General features: G+C 45.2%; 1 long non-coding RNA gene across 3 annotated transcripts; it reads right to left on the bottom strand.

The window, feature by feature from the left end:
* Positions 1-1,217: 1,217 nt before the first annotated feature.
* On the bottom strand, positions 1,218-26,828 carry LOC146054260 (uncharacterized). 3 transcript variants are annotated; one of them, XR_014468185.1, is made up of 5 exons: positions 26,462-26,828; positions 12,854-12,992; positions 11,243-11,418; positions 2,766-2,942; positions 1,218-1,485 (listed from the first exon to the last, which is right to left on the bottom strand). It is a non-coding gene; the product is annotated as an uncharacterized LOC146054260 (long non-coding RNA). The 3 variants fall into 3 exon arrangements; XR_014468186.1 differs by having other exon boundaries at positions 11,243-11,413; XR_014468187.1 differs by lacking the exon at positions 26,462-26,828 and adding an exon at positions 26,037-26,053.

Genomic DNA, 26,828 nt, shown 5'->3' with positions numbered 1-26,828 from the left:
ATTTTGAGAAGAACGAGGCAGGGATGCCCCCTCTCACCATTACGGTTTGCTTTGGCTCTTGAGCCATTAGCTATACATCTAAGAGAATCCCCAGAATTTCAGGGGATTCAGATTCGTAATATAGAACTTTGTGTATCCTTATTCGATGACATGTTGTTGTTTCCGTCATATCCACAGTACGCCATTCCATTGATATTCCGAATGTTACATAACTTTGGTACCTTCTCGGGATACAAAGTCAATGTAGACAAAATCAGAGCTACTACTTTTAAAAGCCCCCCCACCCACATTCCCACCTACTGATATATTACACTCAATAAAAATTCAAACATCCCATATTAAGTACTTGGGCATACAAATCCTTAATAGGCTATCAGATTTATATAGGAGAAATCATCCCCCAATTATGTCAAAAATCCTGAAGACACTCCACGACTAGACTTCCCTGCCCCTTTCCCTTCTGGGAAGAATTGAAGTTGTGAAGTCAGTGAAAATCCCGAGAATAATGTATCCAATGCAAATGCTCCCAACAAAAATCCTGTCCTCCGATGTTAAAACCTTAACACAGGCCTGCTCCAAATTCATATGGAATGGTAAGAAGCCTAAGATCTCCCTGGTGAAGTTAAACCTTTCTAAAGTTAATAGAGGTTTGGGACTCCCGGACATTACAAATTATTCCTGCTCTCTACTAACTTGAGTGGGGGTGGGATGGCTGCAGGAGGCCGACTTGTATTCTTTATTTGAATTGGACAAGGCTGTCCTCTTCCCGTACTCGCCCAAAGCCCTTATACACGTACCGAAGAAACAAATCCCATCACACGTATATAGCAACCCCTTGTTTCAGGATATGCATAGTGCATGGCACTTCATATGCTCTAAGATTGACCTAGACCCACTGTCTACGGAATGGATACCTATATGTGGCAATCCACTGTTCCCTCCGGGAATAAATAACCCAATTTTCAAGAGACTTGAGCGCAAGTCTCAAAAAACTAAATATACCCGGTGTTTGACCCAGGAGGAAAGACTTTATCGTTTACCACTCTTAAGGACAAATTTGGGCTACCAAATAATGCTCTTCCCAATAATCCAAATTCAACACTTCGTGCAATCTTTACCAACCCAAAATATTATGTCATCATCCCATTCCCTGCTCCACACTTGGGTGAATAAAATCCAGACCGACACCTTTAAATCAAAACTCATTTACACAGAGATGCAGAAGAATCCTTTATTTGTATTACAAGAAAAGACGAGGGATTCGTGGGTGCAAGACATCCCATCCCTACAAGTATCTGATATATTCAAGTACTATGAATCATCTATGAAAACTCTCCAATCTTCAGCCTTGCAAGAGACACATTAGAAGACCATTCATGGAGCTTTCTTGTTGCAGAGACAGCGAAGCTACTTTGACCCCAATGAGACGGAAAGAGGTCTCAAATGTGGCTATTATTCTGCATCTCTGTTCCATAACTTCTGGGACTGTGGGTACATAAAAAAGTTTTGGTTCAAGATTATACACTATATACAGAAGAACTTTTCCTAAAAAGTTAAACTTCAACCCATACCAGTAATATTCCTAAATTTTGACACATGGCAACTAAATAATAGCCAAAGACAACTCATACCATTTCTGACAATTTTGTTTACAGTGGCAAAAAAGGCAATATAGAAGTCTTGGATCACCAACCATAAACCAAACTTACCAGATGTGGAAGAATTATTAAATAGTTATAGGACTAGACAGATATAACAATATACAATCCATTCAATCGCTAAAGAAATCTTTCTTGAGGAAGTGGGAAGCATACATCAGAACTAAAACCTTGGCCACTCAAAATTCTAGAATCCCTTGACCTCCACCCGGTTATAGAATGATTAGACCCATGGAAACTGTTATGATCTGGGGGGGCAACACAGAATTGTTATAAAAATGTGTACTAATTGCTATGTTGTTATGTTCATACTTTAAAGGCTATACCCTCTATTCAGAGGAACACCCAATAATCAGTATTACCTTCCCAAACCTGCGGATCGCATATGTTAATCTTTCATCTGATATGGTAATTATTGTACTTAGACAAGTGGTATAATATGACGGTACAGACCGCATTGCCTCCTGTTACTAAACTGCGTTTTCCGAACCTCCCCTCCCCCCCCCCCTCTTTCACGTCCCCTTTTATTACTCTTTGTTGAATATAAATTTTATTTAGGAACCGTTCAGTCTATATAATATTTAAAATACTGCATGAGGAGAAGAGGTTAAGTTTATAAAAGGTTACTGAGAATGTTGCATATCCATAAAGCCAGCAGGCTGGCAAATTGCTACTCCTTTTTACATCATTGGTTAATTGCATGTACGCTCTCACTCATTCCCTCCCAAGTTGTCATACTTTTTGATTGTCGGTTCACTACTGTAAGTGACAAAATTTATGTTGTGATTTAATGTAAAACCAAATAAAAATATTTAAGAAAAAAACAACAGATTATAGGACTGAAACCAGCAGGTAGGCAGTTTATAGTGCATGAGGTCAAACTTTCGGTTTTATGATCAAGAGAGTCATACAATACATTGGATAATAAGGAAAAACTGGACATAGGACTGTAACAACCAGAAAAGCAGCTTAAAAGCAAAATTACTTATGGCACTACATAACATAGTTTTAGAGACCTTCTAAATAACAAGATTTTAAATGAAAGCAAGCTAAAAATTGGATGGGTTATGGTATGCAGGGCTAGTATTCTTAAATGGAAATATTTACCTGTGCTTTGAAATTCATAAACTTCTGTTCCAGCATCTTCAGAGACACTGCACTGCATCCTGAAGACCTCTTGTACGTCCACCAACAAGCCTTACATTATATCCAGTGTTAGAAGACATTTGCTTTCTCTTGGCCAATGGATACCCAAAAACCTCAATATTCAATTGAGTAGCTGCCCTAGTGAGAAGTGGAAACAATAAAAATTAAACAATACCAATGACACATTTTATACTGATTAAGCACCCTACAGGAAGTTAGAGAACTGGATATACACTGAGTGGCCAAATTATTGACACTTATATGCAGATCGGCCATAACTTCAAGTTGTTGCTGCTAGAGGGCCAGATAGCTATAATAAAGGGAATGCAGGACAAACGAAGCATCAATTGCACGGTGTTGCTTGCAAAGAAATGGGTAAAAACGTGAATAACCGAGTTTGAACACGGGATGATTGTAGGCGCTTGAACCGTTAGAACCAGTTTCAGCAAAACAGCTGCACTTGTACTTCAAAGCAGCAGTTATTAATGTTTACAGAGAGTAGACTACCAAGCAGAAAACCTGGTCTCATCGTCAGGCTTGTGGTCGTCACAAACTACTGAATCTGTCCAGTCCAACAGAAGAGCAACATGACATCAAATTGCGGAAATCTTGATCAAGGAGCAACTGTGAAGGTCTCTGAACGAAACTTAGCCGTATAGGATATGGAAGCCGATGACCTGTTCGAAAGCCTCTACTGTCTGTCTTGAACAAGAGCAGACGTCTCCAGTTCATAAGAATTGGACAGTAGACAGCTGGTAAAGGTTCATGTGGTCCGATGAAAAGTGTTTTCAATTACACCATGCAGATGGCAGGGTGCGAGTATGGAGAATACAGCACAAAAGCATGGACCCCAACTGCATTTCCACAACACTTCAAGTGGGTAGAGACAATCTTATGGTTTGGGGGGATGTTTTCTTGGCATTGGTTGGGTCATTTGATTCCTGTGGAACAACGTCTGAATGACCAAGGGTATTTGAGTGTTATCGCAGATCAAGTACATCCTGTTATGTTAATGGGGTATCCTGCTGCAAGAGTTTTCTGAGGTGGCTACTTCAGAAATAGTTGTAATTCCATTGGGTGTTACACCCGGACATTGTACCATGATAAAATTGAGAATGGCTGTAAGATATCTTTTTGAGTTGCGATGGGGAGGGAAAGGATGAAGTTTTCCACGTGTTGTAGAACTGCAGGGAAAGTTTATCATTATAGGAGGTCATGGTGGACTGTTTTTCCAACTAGAGAAGGTTGTAACAGTTCATTGAGGGTAGGAGGGTTTTTGGAGGTCCAGTGAATTAGGATGAGTTTTTTTAGAGATTGTTAAAATTCTAATAAGGAATGGTTGTGGAAGCCTCTGTCTGTAGATTCCCCGAAAAAAGTGTAAGAAAACATAAGCAAGAAGGTCGAATAAGCAGCTTATTGATGAATGAGGTGACCTTATGCCAGAAACGTTTTATTTTTCCACAATGCTGGAAGGTAGCTGAAGAGTGATGGCATTTCTGACAAGTACCTGTTTCCTCTAATACAAAGTGCTTTCTTTGAGCCAGAGATATGTACGCCCTATGGAGAAAGCAGAAGGGTACCTCCTGAAGATATGCAGATTCGAGGTGTTGTAGGCCATATCGTAGTTCTTTCATAAATAGGTCATTTCTGTTATGTGAGGAATAAATGGAGTCCAAGGTGTTATAAAATTAGTCCATGTAGTGGTAGCAGCAGTATCTATCAATTGAGAGTAAAGAATCTTGGTATGATACCGTTTGGTAAGTAGCAGCCTCAACTGAGTGTTTATAGGATCAGGCGAACTCTGAAAATATCCCGGTTTGTGGAGAGACAAAACATGACAACGTAACTGCAGGTACATGTAAAATTGTTGAGAAGAGATTGTAAATTGCTCTTGGAGAGCAGAGAATGGATACAGATGTCCCCCAGGATCAAAGACATTGGATAGAACATCAAGACCGTTTTCCTTCCAGTGGTAGAAAGTTAATAGAGAATGGGGGGGAGGGGGATAACACAGGGTTACCCCAGACATGGACATATGGAGAACTATGATGATTCCGATGTAATTTTATGTTTAAAGAGAGCCATGTGGCATATGTGTCTCTGAACATGATGTTAGGTTTAAAGTCAGTGGGAATGCTACGGAGATCAGAATGTAGAAGGCCAGCAGGAGAGTATGGGTAAAAGAGGGCTTGGTCCCAAATTAGTTTTATTATCACAGGAACACTGGAAGCTGGGTTTGACACAAAAAGCAGCATATCATCTGCAAAGAGAGATACCTTAAGGAATTGGAAAGTGCAGTTCATCTGATATGGTATCAGATTCCTCATACCACCTCTACTAACAGAGTCCATGTCAAGAAGAATCCATGCAGTATTAAGGACAAAAGGTGGCCCAACATTGTATTGAGGGCATGGCTACTCAGTGTATAGTAAATAAACCTGGACTGTATCTTAAAAACTTTTGTATTCGGATTAAGTAAAGCAAGCTAAACACAGTACTGAAGCCGCCAGGATGGCAGCTTACAGCACAACACCACAAAGCATGATGCCTTATGATCAAGGACTGAAAACCGTATACTATTAGTATTTGCTCTAAGCAAAAAAATTGCTTAGAGCATATATAAAGTAAATGGTCCAAGGGACCTTTAACTTTATAAAGATAAGTACTACTTTGTGACTATCCCATCACATATTATGCTTTTAAGCTAACCCACCCCCCTATTGTCCAAGGCCTGTTAGGGTGTCAGAAGCAAGAGTGAGTGGTGTGAGAGACAGGTGTCAGAAAGAGCAAAAGAGGAGCTAGAAAGTGGGAGAGGGGTGGTCAGGGAAAGAGCTTTGTGGAATAAGAGGTAATGAGAGAACGAGAGGTGCAAGAGAAAGCGTTCTGATAGAGAAAGGGGGATGAGGAAGAGAAGGATTGCGAGCAGGAGTAACAATGTCAAAGACAGACTGGATCAAGAGTCAGTGTCAGAGAGAGGAGGGGAGAGTGGGGGTGTCACATAGACAATGAAAGAGTATGTCATAGAGAAAGGGGTTAGACAGAGAGAGGATGTCAGAGAGCTAGAGAGATGATGCCGTGGAGAGGAGGGTGGTAGAGCAAGGGAGAGACTGCCAGAGAGAGAGGAAAGAGGGGAAACTGGAGTAGAGAGGGGAGAAAGACCAGGGGCTGAGAGAGATGAGTGGCGAGATGGAGTAAGAGTGAGGGTTGAAAGAAGGGGCAAGGGGGAAGAGAGGAGGGGAGTGGAGTACAAGGGTAGAGAAAGGATAGACAGCAGCTAAGAGAGTGGGTGACAGACAGTGGGTGGGGGCAGAGCATGGGAGAGAGAAAGGGGGGCCTGGGACAGAGCAAAAGAGGAAGGACAGGGTGGGGGCGAGAGGGTGAGCCAACAGGAGATGAGAGAAGTTAAGGAAACAGTGAGGTGATGGCGCTAAGCTGGCAGGTGTGAGACGATGGGGCGGGAGGGTGAGGTGACTAGGGGTGAGAGGGGGCGAGGTGAAGGGGTGATTCCACAGGGAGCGAGAGGAACTTTGTGGAATAAGAGGTAATGAGAGAACGAAAGGTGCCAGAGAAAGCGTTCTGATAGAGAAAGGGGGACAAGGAAGAGAAGGGTTGCGAGTAGGAGTAAGAATGTCAGGGAGAGAATAGAGGAAGAGCCAATTTCAGAGAGAAAGGGGGAGTGGAGATGTCACAAAGACAACAAAAGAGTACATCGTGGTGAGAGAGGGGGTAGACAGAGAGAGAGAGGGTGTCAAGGAGAGAGCTAGAGAGACGATGCCATGGAGAGGAGGGTGGTAGAGCAAGGGAGAGACTGCCAGAGAGGGAGGAAAGAGGGGAAACTGGAGTAGAGAGGGGAGAAAGACCAGGAGCTGAGAGAGATGAGTGGCGAGATGGAGTAAGAGTGAGGGTTGAAAGAAGGGGCAGGGGAAATAGAGCAGGGCAGGGGGGGTACAAGGGGAGAGAAAGGACAGACAGCAGCTGAGAGAGAGGGTGACAGACAGGTGGTGGGGGCAGAGTATAGGAGAGAGAAAGGGGATTGGGACAGAGCAAAAGAGCAAAGACAGCGAGAGGGTGAGCCAACAGGAGGCAAAAGGGGTTAAGGCAACAGTGAGGCAACGGTGCTAAGCTGGTGTGAGTGAGACGGTGGGGTGAGAGGGTGAGGTGACTAGGGGTGAGGGGGTGGGGTGATGGGGTGATTGCACAGGGGGCAAGAGTAGCTTTGTGGAGAAAGAGGTAATGAGAGAATGAGAGGTGCAAGAGAAAGTGTTCCGATAGAGAAAGGGGGATGAGGAAGAGAAGGGCTGCGAGGAGGAGTAAAAATGTCAGGGAGAGACTGAAGCAAGTGTTAGTGTCAAAGAGAGAAGGGGGGAGTGGTAGTGTTGCAAAGACAATGAAAGAGCGTGTTGCGGAGAGAAAGAGGGTAGACAGAGAGAGAGGGTGTCAAGGAGAGAGCTAGAGAGATGATGCTGGGGAGAGGAGGGCGATAGTACAAGGGAAAGACTGCCAGAGAGGGAGGAAAGAGCGGAAACTGGAGTACAGAGGGGAGAAAGACCAGGGGCTGAGAGAGATGAGTGGCAAGATTGAGTAAGAGTGAGGGTTGAAAGAAGGGGCAGGGGGAACAAAGCAGGGCAGTGGGGTACAAGGGGAGAGAAAGGATAGACAGCAGCTGAGAGAGAGAGTGACAGACAGGGGGCGGGGGCAAAGCATGGGAGAGAGAAAGGGGGTCCTGGGACAGAGCAGAAGAGGAAAGACAGGGAGAGGGTGAGCCAACACGAGGCGAGAGTGGTTGAGGCAACAGTGAGGCGACGGGGCTAAGCTGGCGGGGGTGAGACTATGGGGCGAGAGGGTGAGGTGACTAGAGATGAGAGGGGGTGAGGTGATGGGGTGATTGCACAGGGAGCAAGAGGAGCTTTGTGGAGAAAGAGGTAATGAGAGAACGTGAGGTGCAAGAGAAAGCGTTCCGATAGAGAAAAGGGGATGAGGAAGAGAAGGGTTGCGAGCAAGAGTAAGACTGTCAGGGAGAGACTGGAGCAAGTGTCAGTGTCAAAGAGAGAAGGGGGGAGTGGAAGCGTTGCAAAGACAACGAAAGAGCATGTCGTAGAGAGAAAGAGGGTAGACAGAGAGAGAGGGTGTCAAGGAGAGAGCTAGAGAGATGATGCCGGGGAGAGGAGGGTGGTAGAGCAAGGGAGAGACTGCCAGAGAGGGAGGAAAGAGGGGAAACTGGAGTAGAGAGGAGAGAAAGACCAGGGGCTGAGAGAGATGAGTGGCAAGATGGAGCTAGAGTGAGGGTTGAAAGAAGGGGCAGGGGGAATAGAGCAGGGCAGGTGGGTACAAGGGGAGAGAAAGGATAGACAGCAGCTGAGAGAGAGGGTAACAGAAAGGAGGTGGGGACAGAGCATGGGAGGGAAAAAGGGGCCAGAGGTAGAGCAAAAGAGGAGAGACAGGGTGGGGGCGAGAGGGTGAGCCAACAGGAGGCGAGAGTGGTTGAGGCAACAGTGAGGCGACGGGGCTAAGCTGGCGGGGGTGAGCCGATGGGGCGATAGGGTGAAGTGACTAGGGGTGAGAGGGGATGGGGTGACAGGGTGATTGAACAGGGAGTGAGAGGAGCTTTGTGGAGAAAGGAGGTAATGGGAGAACGAGAGGTGCAAGAGAAAGCGTTCCGATAGAGGATGGGGGATGAGGAAGAGAAGGGGTTGCGAGCAAGAGTAAGACTGTCAGGGAGAAACTGGAGCAAGTGTAAGTGTCAGAGAGAAAAGGGGGGAGTGGAAGTGTTGCAAAGACAACGAAAGAGCATGTCGCAGAGAGAAAGAGGGTAGACAGAGAGATGGTGTCAAGGAGAGAGCTAGAGAGATGATGCCGGGGAAAGGAGGGTGATAGTACAAGGGAGAGACTGCCAGAGAGGGAGGAAAGGTGAAACTGGAGTATAGAAGGAAGAAAGACCAGGTGCTGAGAGAGATGAGTGGCGAGATGGAGTAAGAGTGAGGGTTGAAAGAAGGGGCAGGGGGAATAGAGCAGGGCAGGGGGGAACAAGGCGAGAGAAAGGATAGACAGCAGATGAGAGAGAGGGTAACAGAAAGGAGGTGGGGACAGAGCATGGGTGAGAGAAAGGGGCTTGGGACAGAGTGAAAGAGTAAAGACAGGGTGGGGGCGAGAGGGGGTGAGTCAACATCAGTGAGAGGGCTTGAGGTAACAGTGAGGCAACAGGTGTAAGCTGACAGGGGTGAGGTGACTAGGGAGAGACCCTCACTTTCTCGCCCCATCGTCTCACCCCTGTCAGCTTACCCCCGTTGCCTCACTGTTACCTCAAGCCCTCTCACTGATGTTGACTCACCCCCTCTCGCCCCCACCCTGTCTTTACTCTTTCACTCTGTCCCAAGCCCCTTTCTCTCACCCATGCTCTGTCCCCAACCCTGGTCGGTCAGCCTCTCTCTCATCTGCTGTCTATCCTTTCTCTCCCCTTGTACCCCCCTGCCCTGCTCTATTCCCCCTGCCCCTTCTTTCAACCCTCACTCTTACTCCATCTGGCCACTCATCTCTCTCAGCACCTGGTCTTTCTCCCCCTCTACTCAAGTTTCCCCACTTTCCTCCCTCTCTGGCAGTCTCTCCCTTGTACTATCACCCTCCTTTCCCCGGCATCATCTCTCTAGCTCTCTCCTGGACACCATCTCTCTGTCTACCCTCTTTCTCTCTGCGACATGCTCTTTCGTTGTCTTTGCAACAGTTCCACCCCCCCCCTTTTCTCTCTGACACTGACACTTGCTCCAGTCTCTCCCTGACATTCTTACTCCAGCTCGTAACTCTTCTCTTCCTCATCCCCCTTTCTCTATCAGAACGCTTTCTCTTGCACCTCTCGTTCTCACATTACCTCTTTTTCCACAAAGCCCCTCTCACTCCCTGTGGAATCACCCCATCACCTCACCCCCTCTCACCCCTAGTCAGCTCACCCTCTCACCCAATAGTCTCACCCCTGCCAGCTTAGCCCCGGCACCTCACTGTTGCCTCAACCCCTCTCGTCTCCCGTTGGCTCACCCTCTCGCCCCCACCCTGTCTTTCCTCTTTTGCTCTGTCCCAGGATCCCCTTTCTCTCTGCCATGCTCTGCCCCCACCCCCTGTTAGTCACCCTCTTTCTCAGCACCCATCTATCCTTTCTCTCCCCTTGTACCCTACTGCCCTGCTCTATTCCCCCTGCCCCTTCTTTCAACCCTCACTCTTACTCCATCTCACCACTTATCTCTCTCAGTCCCTGGTCTTTCTCCCCTATCAAATCCAGTTTCCCCCCTTTCCTCCCTTTCAGTCAGTCTCTCCCTTGCTCTATCACCCTCCTATCCCCAGCATCATCACTCTAGCGCTCTCCTTGACACCGTCGCTCTATCTGTCTACCCCCTTTCTCTCTGCAACATGCTCTTTCGCTGTCTTTGCAACACTTCCACTCCCCCCTTCTCTCCGACACCGACATTTGCTCCAGTCTCTCCCTGACAGTCTTACTCCTGCTCGTAACCCTTCTCTTCCTTGTCCTCCTTTCTCTATCAGAACACTTTCTCTTGTACCTCTCGTTCTCTCATTACCTCTTTTTCCACAAAGCCCCCCTCACTCCCTGTGGAATCACCCAGTCACCTTACCCCCTCTCACCCCTAATCACCTCACCCTCTCGCCCCATAGTCTCACCCCCGTCAGCTTAGCCCCGTCGTCTCACTGTTGCCTCAACCCCTTTCGCCTCTTGTTGGCTCACCCTCTCCCTGTCTCCTCTTTTGCTCTGTCCCAGGCCCCCCTTTCTCTCTCCCATGCTCTGCCCCCACCCAGTCTGTCAAACTCTCTCTCAGCTGCTGTCTATCCTTTCTCTCCCCTTGTACCCTACTGCCCTGCTCTATTCCCCACCCCCTTCTGTCGACCCTCACTCTTACTCCATCTCGCCACTCATCTCTCTCAGCCCCTGGTCTTTCTCCCCTGTGTACTCCAGTTTCCCCTCTTTCCTCCCTCTCACAGTCTCTCCCTTGCACTATCACCCTCCTCTTCCCGGCATCATATGTCTAGCTCTCCGACATCCTCTCTGTCTAACCCCTTTCTCTCCACAACACACTCTTTCGTTGTCTTTGCGACACCTCCACTCCCCCTTCTCTCTCTGACATTGACTCCTGCTCCAGTCTATCCCTGACATTCTTACTCCTGCTTGCAATCCTTCTCTTCCTCAACCCCCTTTCTCTTTCAGAATGCTATGTCTCGCTCCTCTCGTTCTCTCATCCCTTCTTTTTCCATGAAGCTTTCCCTGACCACCCCTCGCCTTCTTCTAGCTCCTCTCTTTTGCACTTTCCGACACCCTGTCAACCATGCCACTCACTCTTACTTCTACCACCCTAGCAGACATTGTAGTGACAGTAGGGGGATGGGGAAACTTAAAAGGATAATATGAGAAATTGGGAAAACAAATTAAAATCTATATTTACCTGTGCATCGAAATCCATAAAATTCTTGCCCAGCATCTTCAGAGACTCTGCAGAACTGTATCCTGTGTCCCACCACCAAGCTGTTCATAAAATCCAGAGTGATTGAAGACTTTGGCTTCCTCTTGCAACATTGCAAACTTTTTCCAAAAACCTCAATATTCAATAGAGTAGCTGCCCTAGTGAGAAGGGGGAAACCATTCAAGTAAGTTTTTGTATTAGTTTACAAACCTATCAAATTTAAACGCACAACACTGTACAGGAGGTCAATATACCGCATGATGCTATTATGCAAAGCACCATACAAAAACAGATATAGTTAATGTCGGGATTGCCCATAAGGGTACAGGGTAAACCCACAGTGGACAACTCTGTCCAAGGGCCCTCTTACTCTTCGAATAGGTTTCCAGAGTGGAAACTTGATATTATTATACATAACCCCAATTTATAAAAACACGCTTATACAATTTAGAAAACAATATATGAAACACAACTAAAGGCAGCCCAACAACTGTTCCCTGAAGGCTGAACAACATAAACTAGAACATACACCACAATAGTGGTATGGTGCCTGAATATTAGGATATATATTACAATATTAGGACTTGAACCAAAATTTAAGGTATTAAAGTCCAAACTCCAGTGAAGCAAAGAGGTATTCGTCCAATACGTGTTGTATTTGAATGATCCTGCAATAGGCTGGCACAGAATATACAGCAGATTGTTCCTCAATTTAGGGGCAGATTTATTAAGCTCGGTGAAGTGATAAAATGTCCGGTTTTTATCACCGACCAATCAGCTCCTAACTGTGAAGTTACAGGCTTAGTTTGAAAAATGACAGGTAGGAGCTGATTGGCCGGTGATAAAAACCAGACACTATCACTTCACTGAGCTTATTAAATCTACCCCTCTGTTCTTTAAAAAATAAACAGGTAATATACTAGGAAACTGAACTGATGCCTATCCTTTTAAAACATTGACATCAACTGATTTCATCATTCTGATTCACCCAAAAAGTTGGTTACATTGATGCCTATTACTCCAGACTTATAGCATCAAATGTAACCTTTGAAGTGTAGCTCTGTCTCCTACATGCAATACCTTGATTCTGACTGGCAGAGCTACACTTCAAATGTTTAAATTGATGGCAATTATCTGGAATAGGCATACCTTACATTTTGGATGAAATCATTATATTGAGGCACCAAAGCATAGGCCACTAGCACTAAATTTTGGGATACAGACCCACGCAGAAAGAAACCCCAGGCAAAAGTGAGAAATTACACAGGTTTTAAAACAATCCCGGGTTCGTTGTTTTTGCCAAGATACATGTAGTATCCTAGCATTTAGGATGCCATCGGTCATAATACTTACCCCACCATCCCAAAAGGGAATATCTGGACAGGGTCTCTGACTGCACCCTAACCGCGCACCTGACCCTAACCCTTCCCACTAGTGCCTAATACTAAACCCTATAACACATCGCCAACATCTAACAACGATTGTCATTTTCTCCCATACATTTCCAGATTTTTGTTCCCAGATAAATCTTTGTGTGTACACATCTTAACCCCCCCTTCCCTGGCTGCAATCTCAGCTGCCCTGATTACTTACCGAATGGGATTACGGCTGTCTGTATCCTGTTCCATTCAGAGCTCCATCGCCAGTCTCGTGAGGGCAGTCGGGATGCTGGCATCTGTATACTGACGTGATTCTTCTAGCATGATCTTTGCTGACATGATTTTAAGGCATCCTGTTGAAAACAATTGAAAATGTACATGTGGATGAGATACAGGCTCAGTATGGCAAGGATAAGTCATATGCACAATATACTAATATTTTAGCTGTACAGAAACACTAACCATACGCTGCACAAAGCATCATTTAATATAAGGGAATGTTAGATCTGCAATACCAAGACAAGGCTGTAATCTGCTCCATTACCACAGTATTACATAAAACCATTGTTTTATTTGTTATTTTATTAATGTAGTTCACCCTGAGTGCTGAAGGACCAAGGACCAAGCAGCACACTCCAAGCAGCAGAAGTCTGTATCATTAATTATATTTCATAAGCAGTGAATGTGAGGCAAGATATGCAAATGTGTGTGTGTGTGTGTGTGTGTGTGTAGGGGGGGGGGGATAACAAATAGAATGAATGCTGAGAATACATATAATGAATGGCTGGTATAAAAAAATTAAGGAGTAGGTGAAAGAAATTGCAGCTGGGAGGGGTAAAGTGGGGACTTTTTGAGCTCACCCTGTCTGAATACCAGCAGCTGGGATTACGATGTCGGTATACAGACCCCCGGGATCCTGGCCGCCAATGAGTCATACCGAACACATTTAAACTGTGGCGTAGAAAGGATAGGCTGTGATGAGGAAGGGTTGGGAGAGAATTCCACCATAGGGCAGTCATCCATATGTATTTCACTGATAGATATCTCTCTCGCTATCTATCTATCGATATAGATTTTTTATTTATTCATTAACAGTTTCTTATATAGAACAGCAAATTCTGTTGTGATTTAAATACATATACTCACAGGGCCTGCACTACTGTTGCTTCCTCATGGAGGTACAGGGAGTATGCACAAATAAAGCAGGCAGACAGGTACTGTATTAAGCCTTCGGGGGGGGGGGGGGGGGGCAGGGCACCTTAGAATGACACTCCTCCCCCAAAGGACTTAATAGAGGTAACACCTACAGCAGGCCCGGCCAACCTGTGGCTCTCCAGATGTTGCTAAACTACAAATCCCATCATGCCTTGACACAGTTTTGCTATAAGGTAGTGTTAAAACTGTGCCAAGGCATGCTGGGATTTGTAGTTTCACAACATATGGAGAGCCACAGGTTGGCCAGGCCTGAACTACAGGACGGGAAGTGCTTTCTGAACATACTGAAGTCCCTTCTGGGGGCTACACTACACTACATAATACATCATTACACTAGATACATCTACCTGCCACACTACATTCCTCACAACATTAAAACACTGCAGCCTGAGCCCCCCCTTCTAGTTAACTTACCATGATGCCAATGTGGGGCACCTGGTCCACTAGAAGAGTATATGGCAGCATACAATTTGTGACACCCTTATGGTGCATACACACTGTACAATTTTTTTGACCAATTTCATTGAAAGACATTTCCATTGAACCCAGTGTCCTGGACGAAAGATCTAGCTACAGTTTATAGGCTCTTTTTGAAAGATATCCAAACTGAGCTGCATGCACAGTTGACTAACAATCTTGATGAACAACTGGCGGGTATGCACATCATCATTCGTCGCAAACGCACTGAAAGATATTTTGACCAATTTCATTCAGAATTGCCGAAATTAACAAAGTTGGTCAAAAAAGTTGGTCATAAAAATTGTACAGTGTGTATGCACCTTTAAGGTGCATACACACCGTCCAATTTTTTGACCAATTTCGTTGAAAGACATTTCCCTTGAATCCAGTGTCCTGGACGAAAGATATTAACAACAGATGAAAGATCTAGCTACAGTTTATAGGCGCTTTTTGAAATATATACAAATTGAGCTGCATGCACAGTTGACGAACAATCTTGATGATTGCGCATCATCATCCGTCTGTCACCAATATCTTTCGTCAACATCTTTCATCCAGGACACTGGGTTCAATGGAAATGTCTCAACAAAATTGGTAAAAAAAAAAAAAAATTGTACAGTGTGTATGCACCTTTACTTACTCAAAAAGGAAAGCAGTCCGACTCTCAGAAATAAATTCCGCAGCCTTTAACTTAACAATCAGATTTGCACCAGTGGCAATCAGATCTGTAGTGTGTGACACTCAGCGTCAAACAAGTCTGCAGAGTGTGACACTCACCAATAACCCAGTAACAATCAGATATACAGACTGTGGCACTCAACAATCAGATCTGCAGCCACCAGCAGTGCACTCTGTGCAGAGACCTGTGACTTACTTACGAGGCTGAAGTTGGCTTCTTATTCGGCCAGCTTCTTATTCGGCCAGCTTCTTATTCGAGCTCCAGCTTCTTATTCGAGCTCCAGCTTCTTATTCGAGCTCCAGCTTCTTATTCAGAACAATCACTTTTACAAGGGTTAATGAATCATAGACCACAAATTTGACTGCAGAAATCAACACAGGGGGGTCACGTACATATGACCCACTAGCAATTTATTTTGAACAACAAGGATTTGGGCAGAAATTGGGCACTAAAGTGGGCATGGGTCCCAGAATCATCATTTTGAATAAGTAGCTGGTGTTCTGCGAGGGTTAAACTGCGTTGGTCAAAAAATCTTACACTTGGAATACACACAGGGGGGTCACTTACATATGACCCACTTGCCATTTCTTTTGACCAACAAGGATTTGGGCAGAAATAGGGCACTAAAGTGGGCATGGGTCCCAGAATCATCATTTTGAATAAGTAGCTGGTGTCCTGCAAGGGTTAAACAGCGTTGGTCAAAAAATATTACACTGGAAACCCGCACAGGGGGGTCACTTACATATGACCCACTTGCCATTTCTTTTGACCAACAAGGATTTGGGCAGTAATAGGGCAGTAAAGTGGGCATGGGTCCCAGATGTCATCATTTTGAATAAGTAGCTGGTGTCCTGCAAGGGTTAAACAGCGTTGGTCAAAATATATTACACTGGAAACCCGCACAGGGGGGTCACTTACATATGACCCACTTGCCATTTCTTTTGACCAACAAGGGTTTGGGCAGAAATAGGGCACTAAAGTGGGCATGGGTCCCAGAATCATCATTTTGAATAAGTAGCTGGTGTTCTGCAAGGGTTAAACAGCGTTGGTCAAAAAATATTACACTGGAAACCCGCACAGGGGGGTCACTTACATATGACCCACTTGCCATTTCTTTTGACCAACAAGGTTTTGGGCAGAATCATCATTTTGATTAAGTAGCTGGTGTTCTGCAAGGGTTAAACAGCGTTGGTCAAAAAATATTACACTGGAAACCCGCACAGGGGGGTCACTTACATATGACCCACGTGCCATTTCTTTTGACCAACAAGGATTTGGGCAGTAATAGGGCAGTAAAGTGGGCATGGGTCACAGATGTCATTATTTTGAATAAGTAGCTGGTGTCCTGCAAGGGTTAAACAGTGTTGGTCAAAACATATTACACTTGAAACCCACACAGGGGGGTCAGATACATATGACCCACTTGCAATTTCTTTTGACCAACAATGATTTGGGCAGAAAATGGGCACAAATATGGATATAGGTTCCAGATATAATTTTGAATAAGTAGCTGGTGTCCTGCAAGGGTTAAACAGCGTTGGCCAAAAAATATTACACTGGAAACCCGCACAGAAGGGTCACTTACATATGACCCACGTGCCATTTCTTTTGACCAACAAGGATTTGGGCAGTAATAGGGCAGTAAAGTGGGCATGGGTCACAGATGTCATTATTTTGAATAAGTAGCTGGTGTCCTGCAAGGGTTAAACAGTGTTGGTAAAAACATATTACACTTGAAACCCACACAGGGGGGGTCAGATACATATGACCCACTTGCAATTTCTTTTGACCAACAATGATTTGGGCAGAAAATGTGCACAAAAATGGGCATGGGTCCCAGATATCCTTTTGAATAAGTAGCTGGTGTCCTGCAAGGGTTAAACAGCGTTGGTCAAAAAATATTACACTGGAAACCCGCACAGAAGGGTCACTTACATATGACCCACTTGCCATTTCTTTTGACCAACAAGGATTTGGGCAGAAATTGGGCACTAAAGTGGGCATGGGTCCCAGAATCATCATTTTGAATAAGTAGCTGGTGTTCTGCAAGGGTTAAACAGCGTTGGTCAAAAAATATTACACTGGAAACCCGCACAGGGGGGTCACTTACATATGACCCACTTGCCATTTCTTTTGACCAACAAGGGTTTGGGCAGAAATAGGGCACTAAAGTGGGCATGGGTCCCAGAATCATCATTTTGAATAAGTAGCTGGTGTTCTGCAAGGGTTAAACAGCGTTGGTCAAAAAATATTACACTGGAAACCCGCACAGGGGGGTCACTTACATATGACCCACGTGCCATTTCTTTTGACCAACAAGGATTTGGGCAGTAATAGGGCAGTAAAGTGGGCATGGGTCACAGATGTCATTATTTTGAATAAGTAGCTGGTGTCCTGCAAGGGTTAAACAGTGTTGGTCAAAACATATTACACTTGAAACCCACACAGGGGGGTCAGATACATATGACCCACTTGCAATTTCTTTTGACCAACAATGATTTGGGCAGAAAATGGGCACAAAAATGGGCATGGGTCCCAGATATCCTTTTGAATAAGTAGCTGGTGTCCTGCAAGGGTTAAACAGCGTTGGTCAAAAAATATTAGGTACTTGTTTCCTAGAACGGCCACAATCGTGAGTGATCGTGGCTCTTAATTAAGGGACACGATCCTCACGATGTGGCCGATTTTTTAACATTTTTTCCCTTTGATTGACAGAAATCGGGTCAATCGGTCGGTCGCGACCAATTAAAATCGGCCGCGATGCGACCGACCGATTGACCCGATTTTTCCATAGACTTCAATGTTAAAAAATCTTTTAACATTGAAATCGGTCGGTCTTGTGCCATTATAATGGCACAAGATGAGATGGGCTTGATTAAGTCCATCTCACATAGGGAAAAATGATAAAAAAGGTGAAATGGGCCAATATGACCCATTTCACATTTTTTATGTGCCCGCCATGACCCCACGATAGACGTCAACCCGAAGCGTGGCGAGCGCAGCGAGCCCGCGAGGGGCGGCGGTGCGCGTCCTCCGACCTTTTCATTCCCCTACTATCCACTAGGGCGTGGAGTGAGAATAGAATAGTGTGGCGAGCGCAGCGAGCCACCGAGCCCGAAGCGTGGCGAGCGCAGCGAGCCCCGCGAGGGGACGCGTATACCTGTGAAGTTATACGCCTGCGCTCGCCACGCTTCGGGCTCGGTGGCTCGCTACGCTCGCCACACTATTCTATTCTCACTCCACGCCCTAGTGGATAGTAGGGAAATGAAAAGGTCGGAGGACGCGCACCGCCGCCCCTCGCGGGCTCGCTGCGCTCGCCACGCTTCGGGTTGACGTCTATCGTGGGGTCTAGCCCACTTATTAACATTTGGGGGGGCAATTGGAAATAATCATGTGAAAAAAAAAGAAATCGGGTGAAAAATCGGTCGGTCGGATCGGTCGCATCGCATGCGACCAAATCGCATGCGATGCGATCGATCCGATTTTTTATCTTACGACCACAACGATCTAAATCGTTGTGGCCGTTCTAGGAAACAAGTACCAAATATTACACTGGAAACCCGCACAGAAGGGTCTCTTACATATGACCCACTTGCCATTTCTTTTGACCAACAAGGATTTGGGCAGAAATTGGGCACTAAAGTGGGCATGGGTCCCAGAATCATCATTTTGAATAAGTAGCTGGTGTTCTGCAAGGGTTAAACAGCGTTGGTCAAAAAATCTTACACTTGGAATCCACACAGGGGGGTCACTTACATATGACCCACTTGCCATTTCTTTTGACCAACAAGGATTTGGGCAGTAATAGGGCAGTAAAGTGGGCATGGGTCACAGATGTCATTATTTTGAATAAGTAGCTGGTGTCCTGCAAGGGTTAAACAGTGTTGGTCAAAACATATTACACTTGAAACCCACACAGGGGAGTTGCCTAAATATGACCCACTTGCAATTTCTTTTGACCAACAAATATTTGGGCAGAAATTGGGCACTAAAGTGGGCATAGGTCCCAGATGTCATCATTTTGAATAAGTAGCTGGTGTCCTGCAAGGGTTAAACAGCGTTGGTCAAAAAATATTACACTGGAAACCGGCACAGGGGGGTCACTTACATATGACCCACTTGCCATTTCTTTTGACCAACAAGGATTTGGGCAGTAATAGGGCAGTAAAGTGGGCATGGGTCCCAGATGTCATCATTTTGAATAAGTAGCTGGTGTTCTGCAAGGGTTAAACAGCGTTGGTCAAAAAATATTACACTGGAAACCCGCACAGGGGGGTCACTTACATATGACCCACGTACCATTTCTTTTGACCAACAAGGATTTGGGCAGTAATAGGGCAATAAAGTGGGCATGGGTCACAGATGTCATTATTTTGAATAAGTAGCTGGTGTCCTGCAAGGGTTAAACAGTGTTGGTCAAAACATATTACACTTGAAACCCACACAGGGGGGTCAGATACATATGACCCACTTGCAATTTCTTTTGACCAACAATGATTTGGGCAGAAAATGGGCACAAATATGGATATAGGTTCCAGATATAATTTTGAATAAGTAGCTGGTGTCCTGCAAGGGTTAAACAGCGTTGGTCAAAAAATATTACACTGGAAACCCGCACAGAAGGGTCACTTACATATGACCCACGTGCCATATCTTTTGACCAACAAGGATTTGGGCAGTAATAGGGCAGTAAAGTGGGCATGGGTCACAGATGTCATTATTTTGAATAAGTAGCTGGTGTCCTGCAAGGGTTAAACAGTGTTGGTCAAAACATATTACACTTGAAACCCGCACAGGGGGGTCACTTACATATGACCCACTTGCCATTTCTTTTGACCAACAAGGATTTGGGCAGAAATAGGGCACTAAAGTGGGCATGGGTCCCAGAATCATAATTTTGAATAAGTAGCTGGTGTTCTGCAAGGGTTAAACAGCGTTGGTCAAAAAATATTACACTGGAAACCCGCACAGGGGGGTCACTTACATATGACCCATGTGCCATTTCTTTTGACCAACAATGATTTGGGCAGTAATAGGGCAGTAAAGTGGGCATGGGTCACAGATGTCATTATTTTGAATAAGTAGCTGGTGTCCTGCAAGGGTTAAACAGTGTTGGTCAAAACATATTACACTTGAAACCCACACAGGGGGGTCAGATACATATGACCCACTTGCAATTTCTTTTGACCAACAATGATTTGGGCAGAAAATGGGCACAAAAATGGGCATGGGTCCCATATATCATTTTGAATAAGTAGCTGGTGTCCTACAAGGGTTAAACAGCGTTGGTCAAAAAATATTACACTGGAAACCCGCACAGAAGGGTCACTTACATATGACCCACTTGCCATTTCTTTTGACCAACAAGGATTTGGGCAGAAATAGGGCACTAAAGTGGGCATGGGTCCCAGAATCATCATATTGAATAAGTAGCTGGTGTTCTGCAAGCGTTAAAAAGCATTGGTCAAAAAATCTTACACTTGGAATCCACACAGGGGGGTCACTTACATATGACCCACTTGCCATTTCTTTTGACCAACAAGGATTTGGGCAGAAATAGAGCAGTAAAGTGGGCATGGGTCCCAGAATCATCATTTTGAATAAGTAGCTGGTGTCCTGCAAGGGTTAAAAAGCATTGGTCAAAAAATCTTACACTTGGAATCCACACAGGGGGGTCACTTACATATGACCCACTTGCCATTTCTTTTGACCAACAAGGATTTGGGCAGAAAGAGGGCAGTAAAGTGGGCATGGGTCCCAGAATCATCATTTTGAATAAGTAGCTGGTGTCCTGCAAGGGTTAAACAGCGTTGGTCAAAAAATCTTACACTGGAAACCCACACAGGGGGTTCACTTACATATGACCCACTTGCCATTTCTTTTGACCAACAAGGATTTGGGCAGAAATAGGGCAGTAAAGTGGGCATGGGTCCCAGAATCATCATTTTGAATAAGTAGCTGGTGTCCTGCACGGGTTAAAGAGCGTTGGTCAAAAAATATTACACTGGAAACCCGCACAGGGGGGTCACTTACATGTGACCCATGTGCCATTTCTTTTGACCAACAATGATTTGGGCAGTAATAGGGCAGTAAAGTGGGCATGGGTCACAGATGTCATTATTTTGAATAAGTAGCTGGTGTCCTGCAAGGGTTAAACAGTGTTGGTCAAAACATATTACACTTGAAACCCACACAGGGGGGTTGCCTACATATGACCCACTTGCAATTTCTTTTGACCAACAATGATTTGGGCAGAAATTGGGCACTAAAGTGGGCATGGGTCCCAGATATCGTTTTGAATAAGTAGCTGGTGTCCTGCACGGGTTAAACAGCGTTGGTCAAAAAATATTACACTGGAAACCCGCACAGGGGGGTCACTTACATATGACCCATGTGCCATTTCTTTTGACCAACAATGATTTGGGCAGTAATAGGGGAGTAAAGTGGGCATGGGTCACAGATGTCATTATTTTGAATAAGTAGCTGGTGTCCTGCAAGGGTTAAAAAGTGTTGGTCAAAACATATTACACTTGAGACCCACACAGGGGGGTCAGATACATATGACCCACTTGCAATTTCTTTTGACCAACAATGATTTGGGCAGAAAATGGGCACAAAAATGGGCATGGGTCCCATATATCATTTTGAATAAGTAGCTGGTGTCCTACAAGGGTTAAACAGCGTTGGTCAAAAAATATTACACTGGAAACCCGCACAGAAGGGTCACTTACATATGACCCACTTGCCATTTCTTTTGACCAACAAGGATTTGGGCAGAAATCGGGCACTAAAGTGGGCATGGGTCCCAGAATCATCATATTGAATAAGTAGCTGGTGTTCTGCAAGCGTTAAAAAGCATTGGTCAAAAAATCTTACACTTGGAATCCACACAGGGGGGTCACTTACATATGACCCACTTGCCATTTCTTTTGACCAACAAGGATTTGGGCAGAAATAGAGCAGTAAAGTGGGCATGGGTCCCAGAATCATCATTTTGAATAAGTAGCTGGTGTCCTGCAAGGGTTAAACAGCGTTGGTCAAAAAATCTTACACTGGAAACCCACACAGGGGGGTCACTTACATATGACCCACTTGCCATTTCTTTTGACCAACAAGGATTTGGGCAGAAATAGGGCAGTAAAGTGGGCATGGGTCCCAGAATCATCATTTTGAATAAGTAGCTGGTGTCCTGCACGGGTTAAACAGCGTTGGTCAAAAAATATTACACTGGAAACCCGCACAGGGGGGTCACTTACATATGACCCATGTGCCATTTCTTTTGACCAACAATGATTTGGGCAGTAATAGGGCAGTAAAGTGGGCATGGGTCACAGATGTCATTATTTTGAATAAGTAGCTGGTGTCCTGCAAGGGTTAAAAAGTGTTGGTCAAAACATATTACACTTGAAACCCACACAGGGGGGTTGCCTACATATGACACACTTGCAATTTCTTTTGACCAACAATGATTTGGGCAGAAACTGGGCACTAAAGTGGGCATGGGTCCCAGATATCGCTTTGAATAAGTAGCTGGTGTTCTGCAAGGGTTAAACAGCGTTGGTCAACAAATATTACACTGGAAACCCACACAGAGGGGTCAGTCGTTAACAGGTGGGTCATATGTAAGTGACCCCCAGTGTCACTTTGAAGTGTAATATTTTTTGTCCCTTGTAGGACACCAGCTACTTATTCAAAATAATGAAATCTGGGACCCATGCCCACTCTAGTGCCCATTTTCTGCCCAAATCATTGTTGGTCAAAAGAAATTGCAAGTGGGTCATATGTAGGCAACCCCCCTGTGTGGGTTTCAAGTGTAATATGTTTTGACCAACACTGTTTAACCCTTGCAGGACACCAGCTACTTATTCAAAATAATGACATCTGTGACCCATGCCCATTTTACTGCCCTATTACTGCCCAAATCATTGTTGCTCAAAAGAAATGGCACGTGGGTCATATGTAAGTGACCCCCCTGTGCGGGTTTCCAGTGTAATATGTTTTGACCGACGCTGTTTAACCCTTGCAGAACACCAGCTACTTATTCAAAATGATATCTGGGACCCATGCCCACTTTAGTGCCCAATTTCTGCCCAAATCATTGTTGGTCAAAAGAAATGGCAAGTGGGTCATATGTAGGATACCCCCCTGTGTGGGTTTCAAGTGTAATATGTTTTGACCAACACTTTTTAACCCTTGCAGGACTCCAGCTACTTATTCAAAATAATGACATCTGTGACCCATGCCCACTTTACTGCCCTATAACTACCCAAATCCTTGTTGGTCAAAAGAAAGGGCAAGTGGGTCATATGTAAGTGACCCCCCTGTGTGGATTCCAAGTGTAAGATTTTTTGACCAACGCTTTTTGACGCTTGCAGAACACCAGCTACTTATTCAAAATGATGATTCCGGGACCCATGCCCACTTTAGTGCCCTATTTCTGCCCAAATCCTTGTTGGTCAAAAGAAATGGCAAGTGGGTCATATGTAAGTGACCCCCCTGTGTGGATTCCAAGTGTAAGATTTTTTGACCAATGCTTTTTAACCCTTGCAGGACACCAGCTACTTATTCAAAATGATGATTCTGGGACCCATGCCCACTTTAGTGCCCTATTTCTGCCCAAATCCTTGTTGGTCAAAAGAAATGGCAAGTGGGTCATATGTAAGTGACCCCCCTGTGTGGGTTTCAAGTGTAATATGTTTTGACCAACACTGTTTAACCCTTGCAGGACACCAGCTACTTATTCAAAATGATGATTCTGGGACCCATGCCCACTTTAGTGACCTATTTCTGCCCAAATCCTTGTTGGTCAAAAGAAATGGCAAGTGGGTCACATGTAAGGGACCCCCCTGTGCGGGTTTCCAGTGTAATATTTTTTGACCAACGCTGTTTAACCCTTGCAGAACACCAGCTACTTATTCAAAATGATGACATCTGTGACCCATGCCCACTTTACTGCCCTATTACTGCCCAAATCATTGTTGGTCAAAAGAAATGGCACATGGGTCATATGTAAGTGACCCCCCTGTGCGGGTTTCCAGTGTAATATTTTTTGACCAACGCTGTTTAACCCTTGCAGAACACCAGCTACTTATTCAAAACGATATCTTGGACCCATGCCCACTTTAGTGCCCTATTTCTGCCCAAATCCTTGTTGGTCAAAAGAAATGGCAAGTGGGTCATATGTAAGTGACCCCCCTGTGCCGGTTTCCAGTATAATATTTTTTGACCAACGCTGTTTAACCCTTGCAGGACACCAGCTACTTATTCAAAATGATGACATCTGGGACCTATGCCCACTTTAGTGCCCAATTTCTGCCCAAATCATTGTTGGTCAAAAGAAATTGCAAGTGGGTCATATGTAGGCAACCCCCCTGTGTGGGTTTCAAGTGTAATATGTTTTGACCAACACTGTTTAACCCTTGCAGGACACCAGCTACTTATTCAAAATAATGACATCTGTGACCCATGCCCACTTTACTGCCCTATTACTGCCCAAATCCTTGTTGGTCAAAAGAAATGGCAAGTGGGTCATATGTAAGTGACCCCCCTGTGTGGATTCCAAGCTTAAGATTTTTTGACCAACGCTGTTTAACCCTTGCAGAACACCAGCTACTTATTCAAAATGATGATTCTGGGACCCATGCCCACTTTAGTGCCCAATTTCTGCCCAAATCCTTGTTGGTCAAAAGAAATGGCAAGTGGGTCATATGTAAGTGACCCTTCTGTGCGGGTTTCCAGTGTAATATTTTTTGACCAACGCTGTTTAACCCTTGCAGGACACCAGCTACTTATTCAAAAGGATATCTGGGACCCATGCCCATTTTTGTGCCCATTTTCTGCCCAAATCATTGTTGGTCAAAAGAAATTGCAAGTGGGTCATATGTATCTGACCCCCCTGTGTGGGTTTCAAGTGTAATATGTTTTGACCAACACTGTTTAACCCTTGCAGGACACCAGCTACTTATTCAAAATAATGACATCTGTGACCCATGCCCACTTTACTGCCCTATTACTGCCCAAATCCTTGTTGGTCAAAAGAAATGGCACGTGGGTCATATGTAAGTGACCCCCCTGTGCGGGTTTCCAGTGTAATATTTTTTGACCAACGCTGTTTAACCCTTGCAGAACACCAGCTACTTATTCAAAATGATGATTCTGGGACCCATGCCCACTTTACTGCCCTATTTCTGCCCAAACCCTTGTTGGTCAAAAGAAATGGCAAGTGGGTCATATGGAAGTGACCCCCCTGTGCCGGTTTCCAGTGTAATATTTTTTGACCAACGCTGTTTAACCCTTGCAGGACACCAGCTACTTATTCAAAATTATGGCATCTGGGACCCATGCCCACTTTACTGCCCTATTACTGCCCAAATCCTTGTTGGTTAAAAGAAATGGCAAGTGGGTCATATGTAAGTGACCCCCCTGTGCGGGTTTCCAGTGTAATATTTTTTGACCAACGCTGTTTAACCCTTGCAGGACACCAGCTACTTATTCAAAATGATGATTCTGGGACCCATGCCCACTTTAGTGCCCTATTTCTGCCCAAATCCTTGTTGGTCAAAAGAAATGGCAAGTAGGTCATATGTAAGTGACCCCCCTGTGTGTATTCCAAGTGTAAGATTTTATGACCAACGCTGTTTAACCCTTGCAGAACACCAGCTACTTATTCAAAATGATGATTCTGGGACCCATGCCCACTTTAGTGCCCAATTTCTGCCCAAATCCTTGTTGGTCAAAATAAATTGCTAGTGGGTCATATGTACGTGACCCCCCTGTGTTGATTTCTGCAGTCAAATTTGTGGTCCATGATTCATTAACCCTTGTAAAAGTGATTGTTCTGAATAAGAAGCTGGAGCTCGAATAAGAAGCTGGAGCTCGAATAAGAAGCTGGCCGAATAAGAAGCCAACTTCAGCCTCGTGACTTACTTCCCCTTATACAGCAATGGTTGCATTTCAGGAAGTTTCTAAGCTCTGCACCAAATACCCATATGCTCAGTTACAGCCTGGGCTCCAAATTGGGACTCAGAACTCGCTGGTGCCTTACCCAAACCATGCCAGGAAATGGGTGAAATAATGATGCCATTCTGCAGGAGTGTGAAATAATGACATTCTGCAGGGTGACAGTAGGTAAAGAAGAATGGTGCAGTAAAGAGAGCGTAGGAAGTCAAGATGGTGCCCAGAGAGGCATAGGGGGGAGGGGTGGTGGTGGACCGAGGTCCAAATGGCGGGAAGGCCCTTTTCACACCTGGCACCCTTGCTAGCCAGTCAGGAGGAGCGGGGGGGCGAGCCTGGCCAGGAAGTGGTTAAATGGCAGGGGAGGCAGCAGTAGAGCTGGACAACAAACAGATATCCTCCATTCAGCAACAGCTCTATCCAGCTAGCAGGGGGAATAAAGGTATCACAGCATCATTTAGCAGCAGCTCTATCCCAGTGAGCAGAGGGGTGAAAGAAACCACAAGCATCCCTTACCTAGCACAGATCACAGAGCAGAGGACCCACAGCTGGGGTTTCGGGAGCAGCAGCAGTCCGGTTCATCCAGCCCCATAGCTACTAGCAAGCAGCCAAAATCGCCTGAAGAGATCCAGCAGCAGCAGCTTCCAGCAGGCAGCCATATGTGTCCAAAAACCTAATCCATGTGCCGCGGTCACGTAGCAGCATCGAGGCTAAGCCCAGAAAAAGCAGGAAGTAACCCAGTAGATTCAGGAAGGAAGGAAACCATAGAGGGAGAAGCCGTCAGCAGCCGCACACAGGAGCTCGGCTTGGAAGTGCTCCACCTGGTGGCCCCAGAGCAGTTAAACACCAAGCAGGAGCAAAGAAAAGCACTTTTCTTTGCTCA

Source organism: Crinia signifera, unplaced genomic scaffold (assembly GCF_055691185.1).
Source record: "Crinia signifera unplaced genomic scaffold, ASM5569118v1 HAP2_SCAFFOLD_230, whole genome shotgun sequence".
In the NCBI taxonomy this organism is placed as follows: domain Eukaryota; kingdom Metazoa; phylum Chordata; class Amphibia; order Anura; family Myobatrachidae; genus Crinia; species Crinia signifera.
The sequence above is the reverse complement of the archived record's forward strand: the minus strand, read 5'-3'. Positions and strand labels throughout refer to the sequence as shown.